Raw genomic sequence first — 7,896 nt, forward strand, 5'->3', positions numbered from 1 at the left:
GTACATATCCACCATGCACAAGCAGTGGCACGGGGGCACCTCCCTTACGCGCAGCTTGCTGGAAATTCTTGTGCCCGCGACCATAACACCACCAGTACCAGTCGGACACATCAAGCACCATCTGACGCACATTTCTGATTTCATCATCGACTTCAGTTATGCTCACACACACTTACCGACCACGCGTTCTCCTCGACCTAAAGATTTTTACACCCCACTCCTTCGTTCCATATCCAGCAACAATATCGAACTGCGACATCCGTCCACGCGGTGGCCCACGGTTTGGCGTCACATCCACCAGCCTTTTCTTCCCTCCAAAGTCCGGACAACATGGTACCAGGTCGCAAATGAAAAATTCGCCACAAATCATCGTCTTCACGCCATCGCACTAAAGGACTCTCCACTCTGCTCCATCTGCCACCTCATGGATGACGATGTCCATCAACTGACTTGTGCTGCCACCAGTGACGTCTGGAAACTTGCCGGACAGTTCGTTGCCTGTTACCTCCGTGTTCCGCCGGACTCGATTGACCCATGGACTTTTATCCATCCTGAGAATACTTATTTCCCCGCCACCAAAAATCATGCGATTGTATGGGTCAAGGGATGGACCATCACCTACATATATAATGATGGCGACAAATCACGCCTTGATTTCTGGCAGTACTTACAAACCGCCCACAGCGAAGTCGAACAGCGACCGCGCTACCGCGCCTTCTTCGCTAATTACCTACACGCGATCTTTACGTAACCCCCGCTCAGTTGGATGGTACCACACGCCGACAGCACTCCCGCCCCCCCCCCCCCCCCCTGCTGACATCGGAGACCCCTCGCGCTGCTTTCTACATTGTAACCCATAGTGGAGTAGGCGCATGGACACACGCCTCCTTTCTTTTATGCACTACACCTGATAAACACTGGCTTTTCCCTCACTCCACTGTAAAATGCTTTACACCTCTTAGCTTCCATCAGTATTATTAGTTTTTTTTTCCTACACCTTGTTCATACTAAAAAAACTTGCTCACCTTATACGAATACCATGTCTTATGTTATTTTCGCCGGAAGGATGGCATTTTTCTTGTATTTAAGTTTGTACCAATAAAGATCTTTTGTTCAATTACCCTGTTCCTGGTGAAGAAAAAAAATAATAAAAATAATAAAATAAAACAACAATAAATAACAAAGCTTGTTTGAGGGAGTGATTCAGGGACGGGACGGGGGAGGCATTGCAGCCAGGCCTCGGGTTCCGACCCCTGCCCACCTTGTCTCCACCAACTCATAACTAAACAGTCTTTAATTTAAAAAAAAATAACAAAAAAAAGTGGTCAGCGCGACAAAAAAAAAATGGATAAGGCGTTGGACTTCGGATATGAAGATTACAGGTTCGAATGATGTCACGCTCGTGTTTTTCCAGTTCTGAAAAAGAAACATACCGTTTTAATGTAGCAATTGAGCAGTACGAAACCGCCTGAATGTTGCTGTTGACCATTTTTTAATTGGAGTTGCTCCTGAGCTTGAAACACACACAAGACCGGTGTTAACTAGCGAAATGGTCGGCACAGTGCCGACACGGCGAGTTTTGACTGGCTCTTGCACATCTAAAACAACGTCGGAAAGTAACTCGTTCGGCTTTGAGTCACATAAAGTATGTGTGTTAATTTTGACGCTACTAGATCTGCATGTTGTCATGCAATTTCTTTACCTCTCAGAAATGATTATGACACAAAAGTGAAGTACGTGACGAGTGTGACGTTAGGAAAACATTAGGCAGCATGGAAAGATTCTGTATGGGACCACCCAACCCAAACGAGTTCTGTGTGACGTGCTACCCGGCAGGTATTCACCGAGGTAGCCGGCTAGCTCAGTCGGTAGAGCGTCAGACTCTTAATCCCAGGGTCGTGGGTTCGAGCCACACGCTGGGCGGAACGGAATTTTGTTCCGCTGCAGATGTAAACTACCGTTTTTCTGATTAACGAGATGTAATGGAAATAGCAACTTTAAACTTTGCCTACGTCTCTGTCAGTCGCAAGGAAACTGTATTTGAAGGTGAAGGTGATTTTGTAGACATGTGTGAAAGACATGTTCTGAAATAAAAGTGTTGTTGTTTGGAGAGCACATCGGTTACGTGTCAGATGTGTAGCTAAGCAGTAATGGGTCGCCATAGCTGCAAATATTAGCTGGTAATATGAAGTGTTGTCAGCTGAAGTCTGATTATGCAGACGACCGTAAGGGCGAAGTACCCAAGAGAACCGCTAGGACGCGCCTCTTTAGCTCAGTGGTAGAACACTGCTCTAATAAACCAGGCGTCGTAAGTTCCATCCTCACAGGAGAGAGCTGAATTTTGGAAATCAGTTGCGCGTTGTGGCCGTATAGCAAACAGTATCTGTGATGACGAACAATTAGCGACAGGCGTTTTTTTAAGAATTACTCTCAGATGTGATTAAGGCGAATGGCGCAGATAAAGCATTTGCCAAAGCGGTACAGCATAAGGTGGGACGAGGCAGTCTGAATTACATTTTATAGATGTATTTCTCACATATCTCAGAGCCTGTCGTCGTCGTCGTCGTCGTCGTCGTCGTCGCCGCCGCTTCTGCAGAAGTAGCAAATGCGGCGAGGGACGCCCTGCCTTCGATTCCGAATGCACAAAGTGTGTGGTCTTGTTTCTCAGTCTACATTTGGTCGGTCTCGTAAGAGGTTGAATGTAACGAATGGGTGGGAAAGAGCAAGGGGCAGCGGCTGTGTAGAACGAAAACACAAATCCTCAGGGGTGTGAGAGTTTCGATATGAGTCGTATACATGTAATAGTTGGTCGTCAGTAACTGTGTGGCCTAATGGGTAAGGCGTCGGACTTCGGATCTGAAGATTACAGGTTCGAATGATTTCACGCTCGTGTTTTTCCAGTTCTGAAAAAGAAACATACCTTTTTAATGTAGCAATTGAGCAGTACGAAACCGTCTGAATGTTGCTGTTGACCAATTTTTTGTTTGGAGTTGCTCCTGAGCTTGAAACACACACAACAAGACCGGTGTTAACTAGCGAAATGGTCGGCACAGTGCCGACACGGCGAGTTTTGACTGGCACTTGCACATCTAAAACAACGTCGGAAAGTAACTCGTTCGGCTTTTGAGTCACATAAAGTATGTGTGTTAATTTTGACGCCACTAGCTCTGCATGTTGTCCTGCAATTTCTTTACCTCTCAGAAATGATTATGACATAAAAGTGAAGTACGTGACGAGTGTGACGTTAGGAACACATTAGGCAGCATGGAGAGATTCTGTATGGGACCACTCAACCCAAACGATTACTGTGTGACGTGCTACCCGGCAGGTATTCACCGAGGTAGCCGGCTAGCTCAGTCGGTAGAGCGTCAGACTCTTAATCCCAGGGTCGTGGGTTCAAGCCACACTCTGGGCGGAACGGAATTTGTTCCGCTGCAGATGTAAATTACCGTTTTTCTGATTAACGAGATGTAATGGAAATAGCAACTTTAAACTTTGCCTACGTCTCTGTCAGTCGCAAGGAAACTGTATTTGAAGGTGAAGGTGATTTTGTAGACATGTGTGAAAGACATGTTCTGAAATGCAAGTGTTGTTGTTTGGAGAGCGCATCGGTTACGTGTCAGATGTGTAGCTAAGCAGTAATGGGTCGCCATAGCTGCAAATATTAGCCGGTAATATGAAGTTTTGTCAGCTGAAGTCTGATTATGGAGACGACCGTAAGGGCGAAGTACCCAAGAGAACCGCTAGGACGCGCCTCTTTAGCTCAGTGGTAGAGCACTGCTATAATAAACCAGGCGTCGTAAGTTCCATCCTCAGAAGAGGAAGACGAATTTTGGAAATCAGTTTCTCGTCGTGGCCGTATAGCAAACAGTGTCTGTGATGACGAACAATTAGCGATAGGCGTTTTATTAAGAATTACTCTCAGATGTGATTAAGGCGAATGGCGCAGATAAAGCCTTTGCCAAAGTGGTACAGCATAAGGTGGGACGAGGCAGTCTGAATTACATTTTATAGATGTATTTCTCACATATCTCAGAGCTTCTCTCGGTCGTCGTCGTCGTCGCCGCTTCTGCAGAAGTAGCAAATGGCCATCGTAGCAAATGCGGCGAGGGACGCCCTGCCTTCGATTCCGAATGCACAAAGTGTGTGGTCTTGTTTCTCAGTCTACATTTGGTCGGTCTCGTAAGAGGTTGAATGTAACGAATGGGTGGGAAAGAGCAAGGGGCAGCGGCTGTGTAGAACGAAAACACAAATCCTCAGGGGTGTGAGCGTTTCGATATGAGTCGTATACATGTTATTGTTGGTCGTCAATGACTGTGTGGCCTAATGGATCAGGCGTCGGACTTCGGATTTGAATGTTACAGGTTCGAATGATGTCACGCTCGTGTTTTCCCATTTCTGAAAAAGAAACATACCGTTTTAATGTAGCAATTGAGCACTACGAAACCGTCTGAATGTTGCTGTTGACCATTTTTTGCTTGGAGTGGCTCCTGAGCTTGAAACACACACAACAAGACCGGTGTAAACTAGCGAAATGGTCGGCAGAGTGCCGACATCGCGAATTTTGACTGGCACTTGCACATCTAAAACAACGTCGGAAAGTAACTCGTTGGGGTTTTGAGTCAGATCAAGTATGTGTGTTAATTTTGACGCCACTAGCTCTGCATGTTGTCATGCAATTTCTTTACCTCTCACAAATGATTATGACATAAAAGTGAAGTACGTGACGAGTGTGACGTTAGGAAAACATTAGGCAGCATGGAGAGATTCTGTATGGGACCACCCAACCAAAACGAGTACTGTGTGACGTGCTATCCGGCAGGAATTTACCGAGGTAGCCGGCTAGCTCAGTCGGTAGAGCGTCAGACTCTTAATCCCAGGTTCGTGGGTTCGAGCCACTTGCTGGGCGGAACGGAATTTTGTTCCGCTGCAGATGTAAATTACCGTTTTTCTGATTAACGAGATGTAATGGAAATAGCAACTTTAAACTTTGCCTACGTCTCTGTCAGTCGCAAGGAAACTGTTTTTGAAGGTGAAGGTGATTTTGTAGACATGTGTGATAGACATGTTCTGAAATGCAAGTGTTGTTGTTTGGAGAGCACATCGGTTACGTGTCAGATGTGTAGCTAAGCAGTAATAGGTCGCCATAGCTGCAAATATTAGCCGGTAATATGAAGTGTTGTCAGCTGAAGTCTGATTATGCAGACGACCGTAAGGGCGAAGTACCCAAGAGAACCGCTAGGGCGCGCCTCTTTAGCTCAGTGGTAGAGCACTGCTCTAATAAACCAGGCGTCGTAAGATCCATCCTCACAGGAAAAAGCTGAATTTTGGAAATCAGTTGCGCGTTGTGGCCGTATAGCAAACAGTATCTGTGATGACGAACAATTAGCGACAGACGTTTTTTTAAGAATTACTCTCAGATGTGATTAAGGCGAATGGCGCAGATAAAGCATTTGCCAAAGCGGTACAGCACAAGGTGGGACGAGGCAGTCTGAATTACATTTTATAGATGTATTTCTCACATATCTCAGAGACTCTCGCGGTCGTCGTCGCCGCACCGCCACACCTTCAGAAGTAGCAAATGGCCATCGTAACAAATACGGCGAGAGACGCCCTGCCTTCGATTCCGAATGCTCAAAGTGTGTGGTCTTGTTTCTCAGTCTACATTTGGTCGGTCTCGTAAGATGTTGAATGTAACGAATGGGTGGGAAAGAGCAAGGGGCAGCGGCTGTGTAGAACGAAAACACAAATCCTCAGGGGTGTGAGCGTTTCGAGATGAGTCATATACATGTTATAGTTGGTCGTCAGTGACCGTGTGTCCCAATGGATAAGACTTCGGATCTGAAGATTACAGGTTCGAATGATGTCACGCTCGTGTTTTTACAGTTCTGAAAAAGAAACATACCCTTTTAATGTAGCAATTGAGCAGTACGAAACTGTCTGAATGTTGCTTTTGACCATTTTTTGCTCGGAGTTGCTCCTGAGCTTGAAACACACACAACAAGCCCGGTGTTAACTAGCGAAATGGTCGGCAGAGTGCCGACACCGCGAGTTTTGACTGGCACTTGCACATCTAAAACAACGTCGGAAAGTAACTCGTTCGGCTTTTGAGTCACATAAAGTATGTGTGTTAATTTTGACGCCACTAGCTCTGCATGTTGTCATGCAATTTCTTTACCTCTCAGAAATGATTATAACATTAAAGTGAAGTACGTGACGAGTGTGACGTTAGGAGAACATTAGGCAGCATGGAGAGATTCTGTATGGGACCACCCAACCCAAACGAGTCCTGTGTGACGTGCTACCCGGCAGGTACTCACCGCGGTAGCCGGCTAGCTCAGTCGGTAGAGCGTCAGACTCTTAATCTCAAGATCGTGGGTTCGAGCCCCACGCTGTTCGGAACGGAATTTTGTTCCGCTGCAGATGGAAATTACTGTTTTTCTGATTAACAAGATGTAATGGAAATAGCAACTTTAAACTTTGCCTACGTCTCTGTCAGTCGCAAGGAAACTGTATTTGAAGGTGAAGGTGATTTTGTAGACATGTGTGGAAGGCAAGTTCTGAAATGCAAGTGTTGTTGTTTGGAGAGCACATCGGTTACGTGTCAGATGTGTAGCTAAGCAGTAATTCGTCGCCATAGCTGCAAATATTAGCCGGTAATATGAAGTGTTGTCAGCGGAAGTCTGATTATGCAGACGACCGTAAAGGCGAAGTACCCAAGAGTACCGCTAGGCCGCGCCTCTTTAGCTCAGCAGTAGAGCAGTGGTCTAATAAACCAGGGGTCGTAAGCTCCATCCTCACAGGAGAAAGATGAATTTTGGAAATCAGTTGCGCGTTGTGGCCGTATAGCAAACAGTATCTGTGATGACGAACAATTAGCGACAGGCGTTTTTTTAAGAATTACTCTCAGATGTGATTAAGGCGAATGGCGCAGATAAAGCATTTACCAAAGCGTTGCAGCATAAGGTGGGATGAGGCAGTCTGAATTACATTTTGTAGATGTATTTCTCACATATCTCAGAGCCTCTCGCGGTCATCGTCGACGTCGCCGCCGCCGCTTCTGCAGAAGTAGCAAATGGCGATCGTAGCAAATGCGGCGAGGGACGCCCTGCCTTCGATTCCGAATGCACAAAGTGTGTGGTCTTGTTTCTCAGTCTATATTTGGTCGGTCTTGTAAGAGGTTGAATGTAACGAGTGGGTGGGAAAGAGCAAGCGGCAGCGGCTGTGTAGAACGAAAACACAAATCCTCAGGGTGTGAGCGTTTCGAGATGAGTCGTATACAAGTTATAGTTGGTCGTCAGTGACGGTGTGGCCTAATGGACAGTCTGCCTACGGCAGCGGTGGTGAGCGGACCTCCAGGGCCAGCGCGCTGTGGCAGGAAGTGTTTACGTCAGGCGGTGAGTCGCGTGCTTACAGCGTCTGCTTATTAGTATTCGTTCCGTTCTGTAGGATCTGATATGGAATTATGAATCCGACTAACAGGAAAGATACCTTGAAGTTTACCTTTGATAGGAACTTTTCGAAACCAAATTCGTTTGAAGTTGAAGCATGGTTAGAGGAAACAGCTAAGATTACTTTTGATGACATTGTAGGGATAAATTTCTCTATCGTGACTAGTGTTGTTTATGTGAAATTAACGTCCTCTGAAATGTGTGATAGAATTGTGGAGTCCAGTGGAGGTGTACTGAAGTTTAAACATATAGATGGTACCGTCAGTGACGTCAGCATTACGCATGCTGGAATGGGCATCCGAACGGCACGTATTTTCGAACTCCCGTTTGAAATATCAGCCGCGCAAATAAATTCTGCATTAACACCTTACGGGAGGGTCATTAACAATTTTGCGGAGCGTTGGTCCAAAGCCCACAAATTTCCGGTGCTTAACGGCGTCAGGCA

General features: G+C 46.2%; 1 non-coding gene across 1 annotated transcript; it reads left to right on the forward strand.

Annotated features, from left to right (window-relative positions):
* The first annotated feature begins 6,326 nt into the window (after positions 1 to 6,326).
* Trnak-cuu (transfer RNA lysine (anticodon CUU)) lies at positions 6,327 to 6,399 on the forward strand. Its single transcript has one exon. It is a non-coding gene; the product is annotated as a tRNA-Lys (tRNA).
* The last annotated feature ends 1,497 nt before the right edge of the window (positions 6,400 to 7,896 follow it).

Source organism: Schistocerca gregaria, chromosome 5, assembly GCF_023897955.1.
Source record: "Schistocerca gregaria isolate iqSchGreg1 chromosome 5, iqSchGreg1.2, whole genome shotgun sequence".
In the NCBI taxonomy this organism is placed as follows: domain Eukaryota; kingdom Metazoa; phylum Arthropoda; class Insecta; order Orthoptera; family Acrididae; genus Schistocerca; species Schistocerca gregaria.